The 22,232-nt window shown below is 39.1% G+C and overlaps 1 protein-coding gene across 1 annotated transcript in view; it reads left to right on the forward strand.

The window, feature by feature from the left end:
• The first annotated feature begins 2,450 nt into the window (after nt 1–2,450).
• Nucleotides 2,451–22,232, forward strand: part of rusc2 (RUN and SH3 domain containing 2) — a 75,866-nt gene continuing 56,084 nt past the window's right edge. Inside the window, exon 1 of the mRNA XM_052010296.1 lies at nt 2,451–2,534. The gene's annotated coding sequence lies outside the window, so the exon portion shown is untranslated. The remainder of the gene's footprint in view (nt 2,535–22,232) is intronic.

A 22,232-nucleotide genomic window follows, 5' to 3' on the forward strand; every position in this document is an offset into this window, starting at 1 on the left:
AGGCAGTTTTAGTGGTGGAAGATTGATTTTCTAATTGGAAGTCTGTGACCAGTGGTGTAATGCAGGGATCGGTGCTGTGGCCCTTGTTGTTTGTGATATGTTATGGTGACTTGAATATGAATGTAGGAGGTATGATTAGTAAATTTGTGGATGACATGAAAGTTGGTGGTATTGTGCATTATGAGGAAGGTTGTCTAAGACTACAGCAGGAGATAGATCAGATGGAAAGTTGGGTGCAGCACTGGCAGATGGAAGTTAACCTGAACAAGTGCAAGATTATGTATTTTGTGAAGTCAAATTAGGGTAAGGCATACACAGTTAATGGTAGGCACTAATGTTGGCCTTGGGGTTCAAGTCCATCGTTCCCAGAAAGTGGAAAAACAGGTAGATAGGGTGGTGATGAAGGCATATAGCATGCTTGCGGTCATAGGTCAGGGCATAGAATATAAAAGTTGTGACATTATGTTGCAACTTCACAAAGTACTGGTTAGGCCACAATTGGAATATGTGTGCAGTTCTGATTGCCAAACCATTGGAAGCATGTGGTTGCACTGGAGAATCCATGAGAAATTCACCAGGATTGGAGGACCTAAGTTATGGGAGAGATTGAAGAGTCTGCATTTATTATCCCTGGAGTGAAGGAGGCTGAGGGGTGACCTGATAGAATTATATAAAATTAGAGGTGTAGATAGTCAGAATCTTTATCCCATGGTAGGAGTATCAAAAACAAAAGGACACATTTTTAAGGTGAAATGTAAATTTTTGACTCTTCCTTTTTGATTATTTTCTGTACCTGTACATGACTTTTTAAAGATCTATGTACATGGACACTATGATGAAAAACACTATGATGCTGGAGGAACTCAGCAGGCCAGGCAGCATCAGTGGACCATAGAACAATACAGTGCAATACAGGCCCTTCAGCCCACCATGTTGTGCCAACCTTCAAACCACTCCTAAAACTATCTAACCCCTTCCACATTTCCCTCTATCTTAAATTCCTCCATATGCTTATCTAACAGTCTCTTGAACTTGCCCAAAGTATCAGCCTCCAGCATCACTCCCAGCAGTGCATTCCATGCACCAACCACTTTCTGGGTGAAAAACCTCCCTCTGACATCTCCCTTGAACTTCCCACCCATTACCTTAAAGCCGTGTCCTCTTGTATTAAGCATTGGTGCCCTGGGAGAAAAGCAGGCAGTCAACAATTCAGGTCAGGACCCTTCTTCAGGACTGAAGATAGGAAAAGGGGGAAGCCAAATATATATGAGGGAAAAGCAGAGTGGTGATAGGTGGACAAAAGAGGGGAGGTGGGGTGGACATGAGGTGATGATAGGTAGATGCAGGTAAGAGATAGTGATAGGCAGGTGTGGGGTGGGGGAGGAGGGGAGAGCAGATCCACAGGGGGGATGGGTCAAAGGTAAGGAGAAAAAAAAGGGGTAGGACTTTCTGGATTTCTACTGTTTCCAGTGCACCAGTACTACACACACATATATGGGATTAGCAATTACAACATTTTGATAACACCAATCTGAGGTATTCGGTAAACTGAGACAAGGACTATGAGACACTGTGGGAGGAAGTTGAACAGAAAGGTGCTATTTGATTATGGAGAAAATGAAATAGGGAGATTATAAGAATTCAAGTGATATGCAGAATATGTACACACAAAAATGTAATTAAATTTGGCAATGAACGTAAATACTGAATAGGAGAAGAAATATTTATATTGCATCTGCTGATATTGCATGTAAAAACGGAATTATTGAAATTGTACAAAACCTTAATTAAATTACAGGCTTCAAGAATTGTGCATCAGGAAAACGTAGGTTGATTGGGATCAGAAACGTGGTTAGTTATCGAATGTGGATTGTCCCAGAGAAATTACATTTATTGTCCATTCACAAATTGTCCTGAAATGGAGGGGTGGGGGGCTCGAACTTCTGCAATCTTTCACGCATTGGTGTTTGGTCCAATGAAAACTAAATGGCGTTATTCCATTGCATTTGCCGTGCAGCCCTGGCCAGAAAGGGGACACAATTTATTTTTCTTCCTCTGGTTCCTGTTTACTAAAATTATAACATATTGCTTTTTTTTAAAAGGAGAAGCGGTATTTGTGTAGCCGTGGCCGCAGACTTGAACCTGGTATAATTACACCAGACCGAAAAAATGCAACTTGCGGTGTAAAATGTCATGAACGCGTACAGCCGTAAAAATAAAGAAAGCCATAACGATGCCTTTCTAATTCCAAAAATGAATAGCATTTCTGGAGCGTTTGTCATTATATATTTCCCTGGGGAATTGAAGCTGTACATTGCATTCGAGGTGGGCGCTGGGCTGTGAGCGTGTGGAAGTGGCGGCGGCGAACTACAGACGTCAATGGATGATTGACATGAGTCCGCACTGAGGGGTGGGATGCTGTGACGTGTGTTTTCCAGTCTCGGTTGCCAGTGGAAACGGAGCCTGGTTCAAGCGGCGGACGGAGGCAGAGATGTATGGAGGCAGCGAGGAGACTGTGTGAGCCTTGGGCGACGGTAAGGGCTGGTCACTCACTGGCATCTTCCACTCTCTCCCGGCGCACTGCGGTTGCCGCCGATCGCCGCCGCCCCGCTCCCTGTTCCCGGTGACGGTCTCCGGCCTCGGGCAGCCTGTGTGTTGGTTCCGCCCGCATGCACCTTTCTGTGCGGTGGATCTGCGCTGGGACCGCCTGTCAGCGGCTCCGGTGGGAGACGGCTGTCAGCGGCTCCCAGCTGTCACTGGGTAGCGCCGCTCTGTGAATCGTAACGTCGTATTAACATTGAGATTAACTGTTACCAAGTCGATTCAAGATAGATCAAGTGAAATGGCATAAAGAATTCATTGGAATTTTTGTTTAACAACTTTTCTACCGATTTAGTTTATTCTACTAGATGCAATAGTTCTCCGTGCATACGTTGTGCCAATTCGCTGCTTCAGCACAACACGTGGAAGACTCTTATTCCAACAGTATATCGCCAGCCAGATCAGTATTTTAACAGCAGTAACTCAAATATTCAGTTATATTAAACATGACGAATGATATTAGACATTTTTTGGAAATACATTGCAAAGGGGAAAACAAGAAATAGAGTAGATTGTTGGATTAAGTAATAGTTGGAGGAAAGGAAATATGGAATCTATAAACCTACAAGAGTATGGGGGATGCATTGTGGATTTTGCGAATTCATATATACAAGTTGATGACTCAACAGGCAGGGAATAGAAGGATACAGACCATGTGCAGGCAGATAGGATTAGTTAGATTGGTATCATGGTCGGCACAGACCTGTTGAGCTGAAGGGAGTATTCCTTTCCTGAACTAGTCTATGTTCTGTGACTGTGAAATGGAAATAGTAAAAATATAGAGGGACAGAAGGTTCTCAAAAATGTTATAATTGAATAATAAAGTGTAATTAATGTTGCAAAGATTACTTGGGCTTCTAATGTAATATCCTTTATCTATGTTTTAGTACACTTATATGGAGTCAAAATATAATTACTTGTAATTGGTGAGGACCATTAATATATCTTAGTTGTGAATTGTACCTTCCCTCGGATATCTTCCTGAATGCCAAGGACAAAATTACAAGTAGGGATGGGATTAGGGGCAGAAAACAGAATCCTAGTGAATAGTTGCCTTTCAGACTGGAGGAAGATAGTGATGGTCCTTGGATGTCAATGCTGAGCTCATTACTGTACATGATATATATTAGTAACTTGGTTTTGGGTGTAAAGACTATTTCAATGTTTGCAGATGACACAATTTGGAAGTTTTTTTCTTCAAAACAAAAACAAAATTGTGAGTATCCAAGATAATCCTAGCAGTGATATACTTCATTGAATCAATCAATGTTTTTGCTACCAAAATTATATCAAATAGATTACACCCAAAAAAGCCTTAAGTCTGAAATTCCATTCTAAAAGTTTATTGTTAAATTAGCAATCAAAGTGAACCCATGAAAAATCCAACAGACAACCCTCTTAAGAATCACTTGCTGAAAAGCCATTATTTATTTTATAGTAGGAAAATAGTAAAACATTGTATTTGATATTTAACTTGAACTGACACATTTCATAAGCATAGTAATTGGCAAGGATGCAGTGCAAGTTTTCCAGGCTGATTTCCTTTTCCCTTGCACACATGCTGGAAATTATAGCTAACATTTTTTCAACCATTTCAGTTAAGATATTTCTGATGCAGCAATGTATTAATCTGTTGTGAATAAGTGGAAATGATGAATGCACTTTCTGAAAAGTGTTTGAGATTAATTACATAACTATGAATATTTCCAGATTTTAAGTTCAATCACGAAGTCTAAAGCTATAGAGGAAAATGTTTAATCAAAATGTGTTACTATATGCATATATGTATTCATTGCACAGAAACAGGCATTATACCTTTAGGGTGTACTGAGGAGTACTAGCTAGTATTAATGAGAATACAGAAGTACTAAAGGAAAAGAAGGTCAGTGGCTAAAAAGAAAGGATAATAGTTGCACTTGGACCTGGGGTAATAAACAAATGTGGACACAATGTAGGAAACTATAGTTCCATCCCTTTAATTTTTGGTAACTTATTAAATTTTACGTTTCTCCTGGATGAAAAAATGTACACACATAGAAGCGAAAAAATAGTGAACTGATTGTGGAGATTATCATTCCTGTTGAAGCAGGTCAGCACAAACAACAGAGGTGGCATATTTCTTCCTCCACTTGCTTCATGTCCAAGGAAACGTGGTCATGAGCCTGCCAATGGTGGTGTTGCTCAGGATTCCAAGCTGCATGAATAAGAAACCATTTTGTCTAAACTTTGAATTCGTCTTTGATTAGCTTAAATCCTGTGGCTTGTCCTACAGAATCCTCAATATACAATTAAAACAGGTAGGTTTTGAAACCCTGGCTCACTAAACAGCTTAACAATTTCCTGCACTATTTACTGGATCTACTGGCAATTGAGGAAAGAAACAAAGTTCCACCAAATTGATACCTGAAATGGAGGAATTTGTCCTATAAGCAGAGGTTAAGCAGACCAGGCCTATCCTGTCTTGAGCTTAGAAGAATGAAGGCTGATTGTACTGATATGTAAAAAAAATGACAGGATAGATGTAGGAATGATAGTTCCCCAAAGTGGGGAACCAACACCTAATCATTAACAAACCAAGTTAGCTTGCCTTTATCCAGTTTATGGCATTTAAAAGATATTGTAAAATACTTTATAATCAATGATTATAATGATTATCAGTGATTATCCTCCTATCCTTTCTTTCTCCCTCTGTTTTCCATGAACCCCCACCCCACTGCATTTTAGCTGTGACTATCTTTCTAGAACCAATGATCATGGTTTCAAAATAAGTGGTAAACCATTTATTTTTTCTTTTGCTTTAAGTACACTGAAGTTGGATTTAAATGTCTTTATAGGCCATACCATGATCTTGTGGGACATGTAATTTATATTCTGATTTTTTTTCTCTCTTTCTCAAGCTGCTGATACAAAGCTTCTTAGTGCTGTGATTTAGAATTTCTCTGTCAATGTGAAAAGTAGCCCTTGGCAACTCTTGGCTCACAAAGTTCAAACTGAATAAGCCTGCAGTTAAACATAAGTAACTTGATTTTTCTGATTTTTGAGGATTAAGCGGGTTCAGAGGGCACACCTGTGTTTATTATTCATTATTGGTAATTCTAAAATTGCACTATATGAACAAAACTCTATTTGTCTTTTACCTTCACAGTGATTATATTTCTCTTTTATTCCCAATTATGTCTTGGCTACTCTGGAGACTCTGCAATTGAGTTTTATTCTGGCCTTGGTATTGAGACATTTAGGTCAAACTTACAAGTAATATTTTGTGTGGCTACAAATGTTCATTCTCCGTGCTCCCTGGTCTACTCGTACAATTCTGTTTCATCCTTAACTCTGATAATTTGAGGTTAAACTTAATGATGGGAAATTGGATTTCACCCAGTTTCCGTGTACTAAATGGGTGCTATATGTTTCCTTAATCTCAAATTGGGGTTTGCCAAAAGAAATGTAAAATAGAGACATCTTTATTTAAAAAAAAATGCAATTATGGTTCCCCCCTTTGAAAAGCATTAACATCCCTCCAGCACAATCGAGCAGGCTCTATGGAAATGAGGAAAGATGGTTGGGGGATAGATAGTCACAGCAAAATGCAGTGGGGTGGGGGTTTGTGGAAAACAGAGGGAGAAAAAAGGGTAGGAGGATACCTCTGTATTGGTCTCCACATGGAGTAGGATGATTGTATCCTGTGCTGTAGGTAGTTCCAAGCCACCATGAGCATCAAGGCAACATACTTTTTGTGAACATAGGTTTCTGTGAACTGAACATACAAACATACACCACTTCAATCTGTTCTAAGGGCTGCTAGCAATGAGATTTTTAATATGTTAAAATGATGATGGGGATTTATAAAAATGGTGACCCAGCAGGACAGTTTTAAATCAGGCATGATTCTCTGCTTTCAACATGATGTATTTATTATACTGAGAGTTTAAAAATGAAGGTCAGGTTATGATCTTCTGATCCATTTTCCTTTGGTGAGTAATTATTGGAGGTTGTGCATGTTGGTACATGGAATTGTCTCCAACATTAGGGTGAATAGCAATGGGAAGCATCCTGTCCAGTTTCCCCACTGGGCAAGAATCCAACAGGAAGTCAGTGCAAAACCTTCAAAGTTTGCACAATTTTTTTCTGAAATATATAGTTAAAATGCAAGCCCAAATGGGTTAAAGTTCTAGGCAAGCCTGGAAGAGGCTGAATGGCTTATTCCTTTTCTTGAATGAGTACATACAGCCTTTGATATTGTGCTCATTAATTTTAATAGCCTGAAAATCACTAATTGTATATATGGTGGGCATTCCCTGCACAAGCCCATCACTAATGGAAGCATAAGATCATGGAATCATTAGTTTACATTTGCCTGCTTTTTATTCATTTGCCCACAGATGCATATGTCATACCTCAAGGCTTTCTGGTTCCTTCCTAATTGTTATTAATGTGCTACCCCCAAAAACTTAGGGTTAATTTCATGTGAATATTTTTGTGTCTGTTGCTCATTGTAATTCACATCATTGTTTCCCCAGAGTTCAGATGTGAAGAGGTCTGCACATAGTCCATAATCAGAATCAGGTTTATTATCACTGACATATATCATGAAATTTGCTGTTTTGTGGTAGCAGTACAGTGCAAGACATAAAGATGAAAAAATGACTATAAGTTACAAAATAAATAAATAGTCCAAAAGAGGAATAATGAGGTAGTGTTCATGGACCATTCAGAAATCTGATGGCGGAGGGGAAGAAGCTGTTCCTGAAACGTTGAGTGTGGGTCTTCAGGCTCCTGTACCTCCTCCCCAATGGTAGTAATGTGAAGAGGGCATGTCCCAGGTGGTGAGGGTCCTTAATGATGGATGCTGCCTTCTTGAGGCACTTAATTCAGAGAAGTTCAGTTATATTTTTCTGTTGCTCTTTGGATCAGTGAATACAGTGGAAGATATGATGATAAATGCATCAGTGAACTGCCTTTGCATTATATTTTGCCAGCTGACATTTGTGATGTCTTCCTTAGGGACTTGGAATTTAAAGATAGTTGTAGAAATGAAGAGAATACTTCATCTTCCCTGCTAATGATACTGAGGGTTGAATAACTCCTACAGATGTAGCACATAGGACTTGACAGAGATTTGCTGTTTTCTGCTTATGTAGATAATGGCATTAGATATGAGCTATTTGGTACAAGATGCTGTAATATTTATGCTATGTGGGGTGGGGAAGGGGTGACATTTGCAGCCAAATATGCACCATTCAACTCCTGACATTTCTATGTGCATACGTTTATCATCTTGAAATATCAGACGATAGCAACTGGGTGATTTGTTCACTTTCTTTCCTGATTCTTATTAACTGAAAAAAATTTAATCCTATAAATTTTGCCATCTCAGAAATTTAGTCTTGACAACTGACATTATTGCACTTAAAAAGTTGTTTCTATTCTTGGGGTTGTGTATGGTAAGCAGTTAATGAAGAAAGCTGTCCAAATCAAAGGATAAAATGTGGAACAAAGCAAATTGGAAAGTTTTGAAGTCTGTTGATGAAATTGTGACCTGTGACTCTCTCTCACCATTGACAGCAGGACCTTTCACCTGCATTTGTTTCCTGAGAGCTGTTGGATTACTACTCTGTTAAAGTCCTACACAAGCCCTCCCAGGGTTATGAATGCTTGACTTATGGAACCCATACATGCAGTCAATCTCCCATAAATATCAATAAATTCAAATGAGAAGCATTCTTGGATAAAAATCTGTTTATGTAACCTCCCCCTAGCAATCAGACATGATTGTCTATTAAGTACACAGGCTGCCAGTTTCACTGCAGGAGGCCACTTAAGAGAGTTGCTTTGGAAATTGACAAGCAATCACTTCTATTGATACTTATGCAACAATAAGCTATTAAATAATGTAACATCCACTGATACTTCAAGTCCATCGAAACCAGCCATTGGGCGAAGGATATCCTGATTCTGTACTGTTGTAAATAGGCAGGAGAAGACAATAAATGAATGTTCATGTTAATTGGCCCTTAACAACACCATTCGTTACAACACTGTGGAAGTATGGTTCCCGTATCAAGTGATTTTGTGTATTTTCCAACATGGGCAAAATCGACTTATACACGTATATAAAAATGGAACCCATTTGTAACCTGGGGATGGCCTGTACTTAACAGAAATTCCTTTTTTTTCTGGAACAATAAATTTTCTTTGTAAGTAACTCCAGACTTGAGGACAAGGCAATCTTTCAAAGATTAGAAGCACAGCAAACAAAAAAAAATCTAATTTTGCAATTCACATTAATTATAAAAACTGAGTTTTTTTAGTGACCCATTAAATAATGCAAATAGACAAAAATGAGTGGGAAATTGAGGTAGACAGGCAGAAAAAAAGTGAGGTTATGTTGTGACAAGCTGGTTTCTAATTTTTCTCCTATCCACTGATTGGAAGTTGCAGCCAAAGCTGAAGGAAGCAAAGGCGGATGTCTTTAGGAAATGGGCAGATGATTAAAAGATGCTCAGGTCAAGAGTACTGTTGCCCTTCCACATTCCCATTATAAAGAAAAGAAATATTTATAAAACTAACACTAAAAGTACAGTTGGTTTAATACAGGAAGCATTTGTTTCTGTAGGAGCTTGAATTAAAGAACGTTAACAGGCCGCAGGCTTCTCTCACCAGATGCCTCATTGTGAGCTAGAAATGTTGGCAGGGAGTAAAACTTGCAACAGCTTAGCTCTCCAAAAGAATGCTATTCTAAGCTGGCAACAATTGGGTTGCTGTTAAATTCGAGTCCTGTGCAGGCTTCCCTGCAGAAAAGCAATGAGGTTATTTTTGTGCAACAGCTGTCTTCTGAAAACCACATTTGAAACATTTGAAAACTGGTGGGTGTTGCAGGACTAGAATACTTGGCACAATTTTTTTTCAGGGAATTCAGAATCCTCACACCCATCTTGTTTGACTTGCTGTACTCTTGTTCAGTTGCATATAATTACAGTATCCACAGACATTTCCACCTTTCACAACAGCAAATTTTGTGTTCATATCCTTTAACAAAGTACAGAAGTCAGTTTACCTGATGGATGCTAAATAATGCCTGCAGAAAATAGTTATCTCAACTACTGAGATATCATATGTGTAATTATATGTTAGAATATAAATGAGTGGTGATTTTAGAAGATAAATGAGATACAAAGGCAAAAACAGTGAGGTTATGTTCTAATTTTCTCCTTTTCAATAACTGGAAGTTGCAGCCAAAACTCAAGGAAACAAGGGTGGATAGTCCTTAGGAAATGGGTGGATGACCGAAGAATGCTGAGAAAGTCAGTTAAGTATGAGTTATAATTACAATTCACAGTGTGTCATTCCAAGAAGTCCATTCCAGGAACTGCTTCACTGAATAGGCACAGTTATCTACACACTGGAAGACAATGCTAAAATAATCAGAATTGAATTTAACAGTTTACATGATGGAGTTTATACTCATGACCTCTGAATTGTGAATACAATGGTTGGTAGATCATTAGTTCCAAAGTGACTTTGGATATCAAGCTACTTTAGCCCAAGTTGGAGCAAATGGAGAAACCAAAGGTAGATTGGGTGACCATTCTGCAGAGCAGATCCTTCCAGTCCATAAAGGTGACCCTGATGTTCCCTTATGTAGCCTGCCTCTTTAATACTCCATACCAACCTCACTCTGACGTCACTGAACTTGGCCTCCCATTTTGCTCTAATATGTCTATCCTAAGCTCGAGAAACAGCACCTCACCTTCCTTCTAGAGATGTTGATGGCCTTGGGACTTAATGTTGAATTTAGAAATTTCAGGGTTTCCCTTCTCTCCCTCCCCACTGATCTGGTCGTACCTTTTGTGTTTCACTGTCTTTTTTTTCTGCCATTTGTCAAGGTAATTGTGACTTGACAACTTTGGTCTGCACCCTGTTCTTTCCACCTCACCCCCTCTCTGTTGCATAAAGCACACTTGTTTTTTAATGTTATGTTAAAAGCTCCTTGGCCAGTAATATAAACTCTGTTTTTATTCCCACTGATGCTGCTTGATCTGCGACGTGTTTCCAGCAGTTTGTGTTTTAATTTAGACCAACACTTGATCTTACTTCCAAAATGTCTGTTAAATTTCAAGTCTGCTATCTTCTTGTTCCACCCTCTTCCAACTTGCCAATATTCACAATCAGAGCCTCCACACTTTTCTTGTCCTTCATTGGTGCCTCAGAGGTCCTCTTTGTGTGATCCACTTCTTCCTCCCATCTAACCCTCTGCATGCTACTCTTGATGATGCCACTGGATATTGCCACTACTTCTTTTGCCCCTATAATCTATCAGTCTACCATTGAGCAACATTAAGAATCAGTTGCAACCACTTCCAACTGAACAATGGGAAAACTGAAATAACTCCCCTATTTTCTTACCCCTGCCCTCACCATCCCACACCCCCCACACTACCCCCCAACCAGTCCCACTTACTGTTCACATCAGTGCATACTTTTATCATACCTCTTTATTCTTTCTCCCTTTTATAACGTACTCTTTAAGTGGTTCTGACAGCTGGCATTTCATGTCAGATGGAGTCCTGGCTGCTCATTTGGTAGCACTTTAACCTTTCAGTCAAAAGATTGCTGATTTCAATCCCCCTCCAGAGACGTGAGCAGGTAAAGGCCCCAGCACAGTGCTGAGGGAGTACTGCAATGCCTGATGTGCCATCTTTAGAATGAGATGGTGAGCAAAAGATCTGTCCTATCTCTCAGATGGATATAAAAGATTCTATGGGATTATAACAATGGAGAAGTGGAATTGGAATTGATTTTAATAATTTTTAAATATCTCTGACATTTAGAGAGATCTTTAAATATAAAATATGAAACACTTAATAAATTGAAATATAATAATCTTTAAAAAAAATAATATTGTGCTTTGCCTCCTAATCTGCTGACAGAATCCCTATTGAAATCAATGGGATCTCTGATCCTACATCAGATGTTACATGGTGGAGGTGATTTCCGTAACCTAATGCTGAAAATCACAGCAAAACTGGACTTTGCTGGGAGAAAAGCGACAAATGCAGCAACATCCGTCACTTAGTATATCCCGGCCTTACAACAAATCCATTGATGTATGGAATTTACTTTCATTGGAATGACTAAATGGCAGTAATTCTTTCAGAACCATCAGTCACAGCAAGAAAGATTCATTCCTTTAAAAAAAAACTATTTGCCCTTCTTTATATTTGTTGCTTGACCTGCTGAGCACTTCTAGCACTTTTATTTTTATTTCAGGTTTCCAACAACTGCAGTATTTTGATTTTCAACACTAGTTTGAGAGATCTGATCTAATTGGACCAATAGCCAGAAGACTGTTCACCTTCCAAGGCATTTATACACACCTACATTAAGATAAGTTAAATAAATTGGGCCTTTAGTGAATTTTCTTTCATGCTATTGAATATACTTATAACTGGAGGGGCAAGATAAAGTGAAGAGTGACAGCTTTTACAATTGTCAAGATATAATTCATCATTACCTTCTAATAATGACTAATATCACATGTATTTGATCCCTGTCCTTAATTAGAACCAGTTGGTAACTGAGATTTTATATTTGTTCTCAGTGGCACAGTCTTGGAAATGCCCATATTCAGAAACTTTTTTTATGTTTCCCCTGTGCTTAGCAGGATTATAAAAACTTCTATTTCAAGTACACTTCTAAATATTTTTATGTATTGAAAAAAATCATCCCTTTTGATGATATCCATCATTGGATTGTCACTAATGAAGATATCAAATAGGATAGGTGACAGCAGACATTTAGCTCACCTATTCTTCAGGGAAAGGTCCAGTGAGACCTTTAATGGTCCTTGCACAGATCTTTCAAGATGGAAAACACATCATATAAAATCCAAGATTTGACTTGCACCCTTGCAACTTTTTCTGATTTCTTCAGATGCCAAGTGAAAGCTTTACAAAAATTACTGAAGGCAGTTACATTGAGGTTTCTGTGAGTATGATATGCAAAGCAATAACTTATCCTAAGCATTTTTCATGCATCTTTCTGATTATTACGCTGCACTCCAAGCATCAGATATAAAACCAGAAGATGGTGTAAATACTCAGCCAGTCAAGTAACGTCATTTAGAGATGTAATGTTTCAGGTCAATGATCTTTCATGAGATAAACTCTGAGTAAGACATTTCAAGGAGCCACAAATATTAGTGAGAGTCCTGGGCTGTCTTGAAACTTACTGAAATCCCTCCTGTGGTTGAAAACACTGAGACTGTATGGTTCTCTTTGGGAAACAGAATTGAAATGGTACGACCCTGCTTCATCCTACTAATAACCACTTAAAGGAACATAATGGACTGCATTACAATCTAACTTTGCATTGGCTTTAGATTGCTTCAAATTAGCTTCAAAAATAACTTTAAAGGCCCATATTTGTCCAGTGGCTCTCCTTTCCTTCTCATAGTTACCTTTCTGTAACTGTACTCATTGGATTAGCTAGCAGGCTCAGCTGCAATTTGTTTATGATTTCAACTGCTGAGGCAAGAAAATCATTTGCCAAGTAATCTGCTCTTATGTCCATCCAATCAGTCATCACATGATGCTGTTAAAAGGCTTCATGTCAGGATAATGGCTACATATTATACTGTTGTTGGCTGTTCAAATAAGACTGCACAAGTAATCTGATTGTTTGCCTTTGTAAAGAAGAGGGAAACATCCTGACTTTGCATATTAATGTAAAACTTCAGTGCTGGATGGCATCAGCAGAAGCATAGTGTTTGTGGTAAGAATCAAAAACTGCAGTTGCTGGAAACCTGTTTTAAAAAAAACATAGAATGCTGGAAAAATTCAGCGGGTCAGTCATTCATTAAAGGGTTGCACACCTGAAATGTTGACTGTTCTCTTTCTACAGATCCTGCCTGACCTAAGTTTTTCCTTTCTCTTCTGTGTTTGTGATGTGACCTTGGTTGGGTACCAAACACATATACTTATTTAAATGCAAAAAACAAACTGCTGGAGGAACTCAGTGGGTCAGGGAGCATCTGTGGTGGGTAATGGATAGTTGATGTTTCAAGTCGAGACCCCTTCCTCTGGACTGACCTGAAATGTCATCTGCCCATTTCCCTCCACAAATGCTGCCTGACCCACTGAGTTCCTTCAGCCATTTGTTTTCTGCTCCAGATTCCAGCAATCTCTTGTGAAATACCAACTTCAAAACAATGTTGTCATTGAGAGTCCATTTAATTAAAGCAAATTAATCAAGATTCTCACCAATCTCAATTATTATAGCTATAATTCATTTTTGCAATATGATAGACAAAATGCCATGGATTTGGTAGATACAGTACAAATATCTGCATAGAAGCCAAGATATCAGCATTAATGCTTATAACAATGGCACACATATCCTCAAAGCTATTTGCAATACCTTCAGCTGATTTGGTAGTTTATATCTGTACCAGGATTTTTTTTAACTTTTCGACTTGGAGGACCATTTTTAGGTTGGAAGAGTTATTGACAGCACCTAAATGTGTATGAAACCCCAGCATAAAGAGCTGTCTGAACACACACAGGCATGTAAAATAATATTCTGTGCTCATTTGATGTCGCCATGGCAAATTTGTGCCATATATGCAGGGCCTGCGATAACATTTTATCTTATAGCTTCACAGATTTATAATCTTCACATTTTAGATGGTGGATATTGGAAAGATTATGAAATTGAATTAAATTTGAGTGGTGAGCTATAAATTGCAGTGGGCTCACAATTTTACGGTTCTCTTTTTATTATCATCTGTTGCAATCACGGAAGAATTTTCTTGTTAGTTAACAGTTAGTAAAGTGTTTGAGCTAAATGGACTAGTTATGGAATATTATGACTCATAGTTGGCTTCAGATTGAGACAGTAAGAGTCATTTAGTGCATTCCAGACTCATGAGCCTTGAAATTAAGTCAAATAAAACAACATACATTGCCAAGGCATGGAGAAATTTTGACTCAGGACTTCATTTCCATTAAACCCAAAGAAAATTGTTATCTACCAGGAGGCCAGTGAGTAGGAGGAGACTTTGGGTGCCAGAAGACCACAGCTGGAGAAAAATGAGAATGGTTCCTGGAATTCAAGTAAATGGTAAATTACGAGATGATTGTCACTGAAAGACGTGGGAAGTCTTGAATCAAGGTGGTTTAAGCTTTCTTTGTGGTACCAGAAAAGCTCTCCTGGCCCTCAAGCATATATTTTCTAAAAACAAACTTTACTTTTAATGTTATGGTTAATGGTTCTTGATCCAGCTCAAAGCTGGTTTGTTTACTGGTGTAACCACCACTGCTGCCTCTCTGAGGGTTTGGGTTGAAATTGCAGTTGACCTCTTCTCTGCAGTTTCAAATTATTGTCGGTCAAAATAACGTGAAAAGGAGAATGTAAGAACCCCACCTCTCTTCCTTCCATTTTCACTGGCATCTATTTCATGAGATCTAGGCTAGTAAAATCAAGGCCACTAATCCAGAATGATATCACTCATTTTGAGAATATTGTGACTTCATTAACATCTGAACACAGAGAAAAGGTTCAGTTATGTCAATTTGCTGCCTGAAGCCTTTCGAAGACCTCAGTGGGAGGCCTGTGAGCTAGCAGGTCTTGAAAGACATAACTGAAGAACTAACCTTGACAGATGACTAAGTCGCAGGTTTTTCCAGCTGTCATCCTTGTCAAGGACTTTAAATGCTTCAGAATATCCTTGACATTTGGAAACATTCAAAAGAAATTAAGTGAATCAATTTTTTTATATAAATTTTTTTATAACAAAAATGTATTTAACAAAACTCAGTTAATTAAAGGTAAGTAAATTTACTGATACAGGTCCTCCCCAGGTTATGCAGGGTTAAGCTCCTGTGAACTGTTCATAACCTGGGCAATTTGCAAGTCAAATCTACAGCCATGAACTGAGTTCCCACATGGCAGAAGATGCCTGCGGCCCCTCAGTAACCAGCAAATCCATACCGCCGGTCTCCTAAATGCTCGTTTGTATGTATGGGCTGTGCATAAATTGGGCATTTGTAAGCTGGGGAGGACCTGTACTTAACTTTATCACTTGTATCTGGTCCAGCTTGGAGCACAGTTCAGACCACCCCAGGACAGAGTAGCTAGCAGGTTCATCAGGGTTTCCTGAACATCCTGACATTGGCCAGTGTTATGGACTAGGTTACTATTGGTGAATGTCCCTTTAAGATAGAGCATAGTGGTGTGTGTGTGGCGTGATGGCATCAACAGAACATAAGGACGTAATGACATTTTTGGAGCAGACAGTCGGAGTCAGTCAGAGGAGAAGAGAGAGAGAGAGCGAGAGAGAGAGAGAGACCAGCCTGTTAGTCTCTATCGATAGATGAAAAACAATAACTGTGCCTGTCACTACAATCCACGTATGGATTTTTGGAATAATCCAGTGGAGTCCACTTTGTCGTTAACCTGTAGTGGGAAACAGGTATTTGTGTGGACAGCCGCGTCTCGGATGCTTTTTGGGGTGGCAGATACTTCGGAAAAAAGCAGTGGAATTCACTTTGTTGTTGACCTCTAGAAGGAAACAGGTATTTGTGTGGACGGCCACGATTCAAGTGCCTTTCGGGGTGGCAGATGCTTCGGAAGAAAGCGGTGGAGTAGTCACTGCTGAGTAGACACTGAGGTGTCGGATGAGTTCCAAAGTAGAATATTTGGATTTCGTAATTACTCTCTATTTTCTCTCTACGTTTTGTCTTCAGTCAATGGTGGTTGTTGAAGAAGCCTTTGCTCACGTTTCACCTTATGGCTTGCTGAACTGAACTTTGAGAACCATTCCTGCACTTGGAGTTTGGGAATTTGCCACACACACACTACGAGTTTAGTTTTTGGGGTTAATGTTTAAGATCTAACATTTTTACTTCTAACATGTTTACTTTTATTTTTCTTATTATCATAAGTAGTTATTAATAAAGTAGTTTTAAACACTTATATATGTATTGGTGTGTTTCTTTTGTTGCCGGTTTGTAACACTAGGGTTAAATGATAGCAGTTCACTGTGCAACTACTGTCATTTCCCAGCAAATTTTGACCGATTTAGATGGAGTTCTTAACCCCAACCTCATACAAGTATACTCAGCGGATCACGTTGGCCAATATCATTGGTTCCAAATACAACCACCAGCATTTAGCTGTTTTACTGACAATAAGCCTAGAACTTCTGTGCATGCAAAGTGAAATGTCAAAATCTCAGACTTAACCCAACGATATAGAATATTGAATCTTGTCATTTCTTTCAGTTTCTAGGTTCCAAATGGATCCCAGTAGAAGACCCCAGTCTTACTAAGATTTGTCAGCATCTTGCTGGGAACAGCAGGATCTGAGATGGCTTTGATTTCAGTGGAGAATGTAGGGATATGTTAGAGGCAAAAGGGAAAGCAAGTTATTATTTAAACATTTTCCTTTGGTTTAAAATTTTTAATTATTTTCATTTTTAGTTAATTTTGATACATTGTTATCATTTTCATTTTAAAAAAAGTTCAATCTCTGAAAATCAGGTACATTTAAAAACTATTAAATAGCTCTTGTAGCTTTTGCAGCTGGCAGAGTTGGGAGCAAATCTAAAGCTCTAAAATCATGCAGAGCAGTTTCAGGGACTGGGCCTCCTTGTGCATAATTTGTGTGTGAAAGTAATTTTACTTGGGTTATATCAGGGAATTATTATTTCCAGTGAAATCATGCCCATTGAGAGTTTGGGAAAGACACTTCCTTGAACAGTCCACACTAGTCCTCTGTCTTTTTCCTGGCAGTAAGCATACAACTAATGATGTCAAGGAGTCATGGAGTCATGCAGCATGGAAATAGGACCTTTGGCTCAACTCGTCCATGCCAACTGTGTTGCCCAGCGAGCTAGTCCCATCTGCCCGCATTTGGCCCATAGCCCTCTGCACCTCTCCTATCCATGTACTTATCTAGGCGGCTTTTAAATTTTGCTAATATGCCCGCCTCAGCCATTGTTTCTGAAAGCTCATTCCAAATACGCACCACCCTTTGTATGAAGAAGCTGCCCCTGATGTCCCTTTTAAATCTCCCGCTTCTGATCTTAAACCTCTTAAATCTCTTGCCTCTGATATCACCATTCTTGTGATGCCCATTTCCACCCTTACCAATGTAAACTGAGCTCTAAGAGGCATGCCAAGGAATTCTTTGAATAGTCTCAAAAAATAAAGCTGAAATACCCATTGAGACATGAAATGTAAACTATTTAAAAGTTTCAAACCTCTTTTTGGTCAATTTCAAGATTTTATTTGTGGTGGAATGATTGGGCATTGGCACTAAGCACATGTTTCTTTTTCACCTACTCTCATATTCCACTTTTCCTTTCTTTATCAATGCGTTAGTCCTGCATTGGCGAATTTTGAATTTTTTTTCAATCCTCCAGCGTATTGCTTTTCTTTTGGCAACTTTATAAACCATTTCCTTTGATCTGATATTTTCTTTAAATTTTCATAAAGTCAGAAAATCATACAGCATAGAAACAGGCCCTTTGGCCCACCATGTCTATGCCAACCATCAAGAACCTATCTGTACTAATCCTACTTAACAGCACTTGATCCATAGCCTATTATGACTTGGCAATTCAAGTGCTCATCCAGAAGCTTCTTGAGTATTGTAGGAGTACCTGCCTCCACCATCTGCTCAGGCAATGCATTTCAGATTGCATCTACCCTCCAAGTGAAAAAAATTCTTCCTCGGATCCCCTCTAACCTCACTTGAAACTCATGGCCACTGGTTTTAGACACCTCTGCCAAGGGAAAAGGTTTCTCACTATCAATCCTATCTATGCCTCTCATAATATTGCATACTTCTATCAGGCTCTCCTTAACCTCTGCTGTTCCAAGGAAAACATACTCAGTCTATCCAGTCTCTGCTTTCTTGATAGCCTTGGTTGAACCATTTTTCCCATTGTGCTTTTGTGCTTGAAAAGAATTTATATTTGATAAGGATGTTGTAGAATTAGAAAGAGTGCAGAAGAGATTCACCAGGATGTTGCCTGGAATGGAGGGCTGTAGTCATAAGTAGAGATTGGATAGGCTGGGTTTGTGCTCGCTGGAGTTAAGGAGGCTGACGGGAGACCTTACAGATGTTTATAAGATTATGAGGGGCATAGATCAGATAGATAGTCAGAATAATTTTTCCAAGGTAGGGAGTCTAAAATTAGAGGGCATTGGTTTCAGGTAAGAGGGGAGAAATTTGAAGATCTGGGGGACAGGTTTTTCACACAGGCTGGTGGTACATGGAACAAGCTACCAGAGAATGTGGTAGAGGTAGATATAATTGCAATGTTTAAAAGACATTTAGACTGGTATAGATCAGAAAAGAGTAGAGGAGTATTTTTAATTAGATAGGCATCATGGTCGGCATGGACGTTGGGTGGAAGGGCCCCTTTCTATGCTGTTCTATGACTCTATGATTGTATATTTTTTGTGAATTATGTTTTAATTCTTTAAAGCTTAACTACTACTTATTTTCTGTCAAAAAGTTGAGTTTATTGTCATATGCACAAGTTCATGTATGCACAGGTACAATGCAGCAGCATCACAGGCACATAGCATCGTATAAGCAGCATTCACAAGAAGAACATAAATTATGTACAATTCTTACAAGAAAGAACACAATTAGAACCAAAAAAAAAGTCCATTTTAGTACAAAGTGATCAAACTGGTCATTGTGTTGCTAAACTGTAGTGATGAGGGTTTTGCTGTTTGGCTCAAGAACTGAATGGTCGAAGGGAAGTAGCTGTTCTTGAACCTGGTGGTGTGGGACTTCAGGCTTCTGTACCTCCTGCCCGATAGTAGCTGCAAAAAGATGGCCTAGCCCAGATGGTGGAGATCTTTGATGATAGATGTTGTCTTCTTGAGGCAGCGCCTCCTGTAGATACTACCAATGATGGGGAGGGATATGCCCGTGAGTCCACTACTCTCTGCACCTTCTTGCATCTCTGTGCATTCGAATTGCCGTAGCAGGCCACGATGCAGTCAGGATGCTTTCAACAGTATATTGGTAGAAGTTTGTTAGAGTGTTTGGTGACAAGCTGAATCTTCTTAATCTCCTCAAAGACAATAGTATGCTTTCTTTATGATTACATCTATGTACTGGACCCAGGACAGGTCACCTGATATCAGAATCGGGTTTATTATCACTGACATATGTTGTGAAATTTATTGTTTTGCAGCAGCAGTACAGTGCAAAGACATAAAATTACTATAAGTTACAAAATAAATAAATAGTGCAAAAAAAGGAATAACGAAGTAGTAACTCACACAAAATACTGGAGGAAATCAGCAGGTCAGGCAGCATCTATGGAGGGAAATGGACAGTCGACGTTTCAGGCCAAGACCCTTCATCAGATACTGCCTGACCTGCTGAGTTCCTCCAACATTTTGTGTGTGTTGCTTCAGATTTCCAACATCTGCAGTCTCTCTTGTATCCTTGATAACAAAGTAGTGTTCATTCAGATATGTTAACGCCCAGGAATTTAAAGCTGCTGACTCTTTCCACTGTCGATCCCCCAGTGTAGACTGGTGCATGTTCAACCTCCTTCCCCTTCCTGAAGTCAGCAATCAGCTATTTAGTTTTGCTGACGTTGGGCGAGACGTTGTAGTTGTGGTACCACTGAACCAGGTGTCCTATCTCGCTCTGGTAAGCTGGCTCATCGCCACCTGTGATTCGTCCAAAAACAGTAGTGTAATCGGCAAATTTGAAAGATGGCATTGGAGCTGTGCTTAGCCACACAGTCATGTATGTATAGACAGTAGAGCAGGAGACTAAGCACGCAGCCTTGAGGTGCACCTGTCATACCTTTCAATGCTGTTTTCCAGAGTTCCTTAGCTAACTCACAGTTCATGTCTTAGTAGTGTGCTTTGCTCAGTTTTAAGGCTCCAGTTTTAGATCGAAGCAAATCACATTCAATTTTATATAAAATTTGATCACATAATGACCATAGTTTCCTTAAGTTCCCTTAACTACTAGATCATCAAACAACCTTTTTTCAATGGGGCAAACTAGACCTATATATAGATCTAGAAAAGTATCTTGTATGCTTCTCACAAATTTGTTGTCCGTGGTATTGTGGCTAATTTGTTCAGTCTATCAGTAAAATCCTCCATGGTTATTATATTACACACGTTACACGTGGATTACCACTACTACTTGGGAGCCTATATTGAACTTCAACCAATTTTTTCTGTTTTTTAGCTCCACCCAAACTAATTCTACTACTTGATTTTCTGAACTGAGATCCTTCCTCTCCATTGTCTTTAATATCAGGGCTACCCCATCTCCATTTTGTTTCGCCTATCTTTTCTAAAAGGTAAGTATCCAGAAATATTCAATTCCCAACTCTGGTCACTTTGCAGCCTTGTCTCTGTAATAGTTGTTAGAGTATACCAATTTATTTCTATTCAAATCAGTGATTCACCTATTTTTTTCAATGAACGCTATGTGCATTCAGTTAAAGGGCCTTCATTGCTGTCTCTCTTTTACCCTACTCTGATCTAACTGAAAATATGGCTGTTTATATGTGTTGCTCTTTCTTGACAGACTCTGGTTACTAAACCTGCTACCCTGCATTATCACTTTGTCCTTTATCTTTTAATGTTCTGAATGTTCCTTCATTGGAACCCATCTCTCCCAGTATTTAGTTTAAGGCCTTATCTATTATAGTCCTAGTTGTTCAACTGGCGAGGACTCTGGTTCCAACTTGATTCAAGTGAACCCCATCTCTACAAAACAGTTCCCTTTTCCCCAGTACTGGTGCCATTGCCCAATGAATTAGAACCCATTTCTCCCACAGCAATACTTGAGTCACGTATTCAATTCTCTGATCTTATTCACCCTTTGCCAATTTATTTGTGACCAGGATTTAATCCAGAAATTATCACTTTTGTGGTTCTGCTTTTTAATTTAAACCCCAGCTGCTCATATTTCTTCTTTGTCCCATTTATGTCATTAGTTCCCATGTGAATCATGACAACTGGATCTTTTCCTCCCGGTCCTGAGGAGATGTCCTTAAAACTTGCATCAGGGAGGCAACACAGCCTTTGGAACTTGCACTCGCAATTCTAGAAAACACTGTCTCTCTAATGACACTGCCCCCCATGACAACCACATTCCTTATTGTAAATCATTCTGCGCTGTGAACCTCCACCATTGAACTTCCTAAAGGATCCGTTAGCTGTGCTGAAACTTAATCAGATTGATGTTGGTGAAGAAATAAAATTGGTTATGATGCCTTTCATCATCTTCTGTGGTTTTATTGCTCATTGTCAGTTTCATCCTTTGACTAGTACAAGGTAATAAGGGGTGGTTTTATTTTCTTCTCTCATTCAATTATTAAAATATGTGTCCAACATAATTCTCCTCTTCTGTACATTTGGCACTATGCATACACAGTACCAAAATTGTTCCTGTATAGTTTGGGAATTGCTATGTCAGCAAGTCCAGGGATTCCAAAGCTGTGTCCAAAGTAGGGCTGATTATCAGTAATACTGGTGTGCTGTACTCTAATCTGAAATGGCATTTGGTAAGCTAATTAGTTTAATGATAAATCCAATTACCAAAGACTGATCATGCACCTTTAGCCACATAGC

This window comes from Pristis pectinata, chromosome 2, assembly GCF_009764475.1.
Source record: "Pristis pectinata isolate sPriPec2 chromosome 2, sPriPec2.1.pri, whole genome shotgun sequence".
NCBI classification, from domain to species: Eukaryota; Metazoa; Chordata; class Chondrichthyes; order Rhinopristiformes; family Pristidae; genus Pristis; species Pristis pectinata.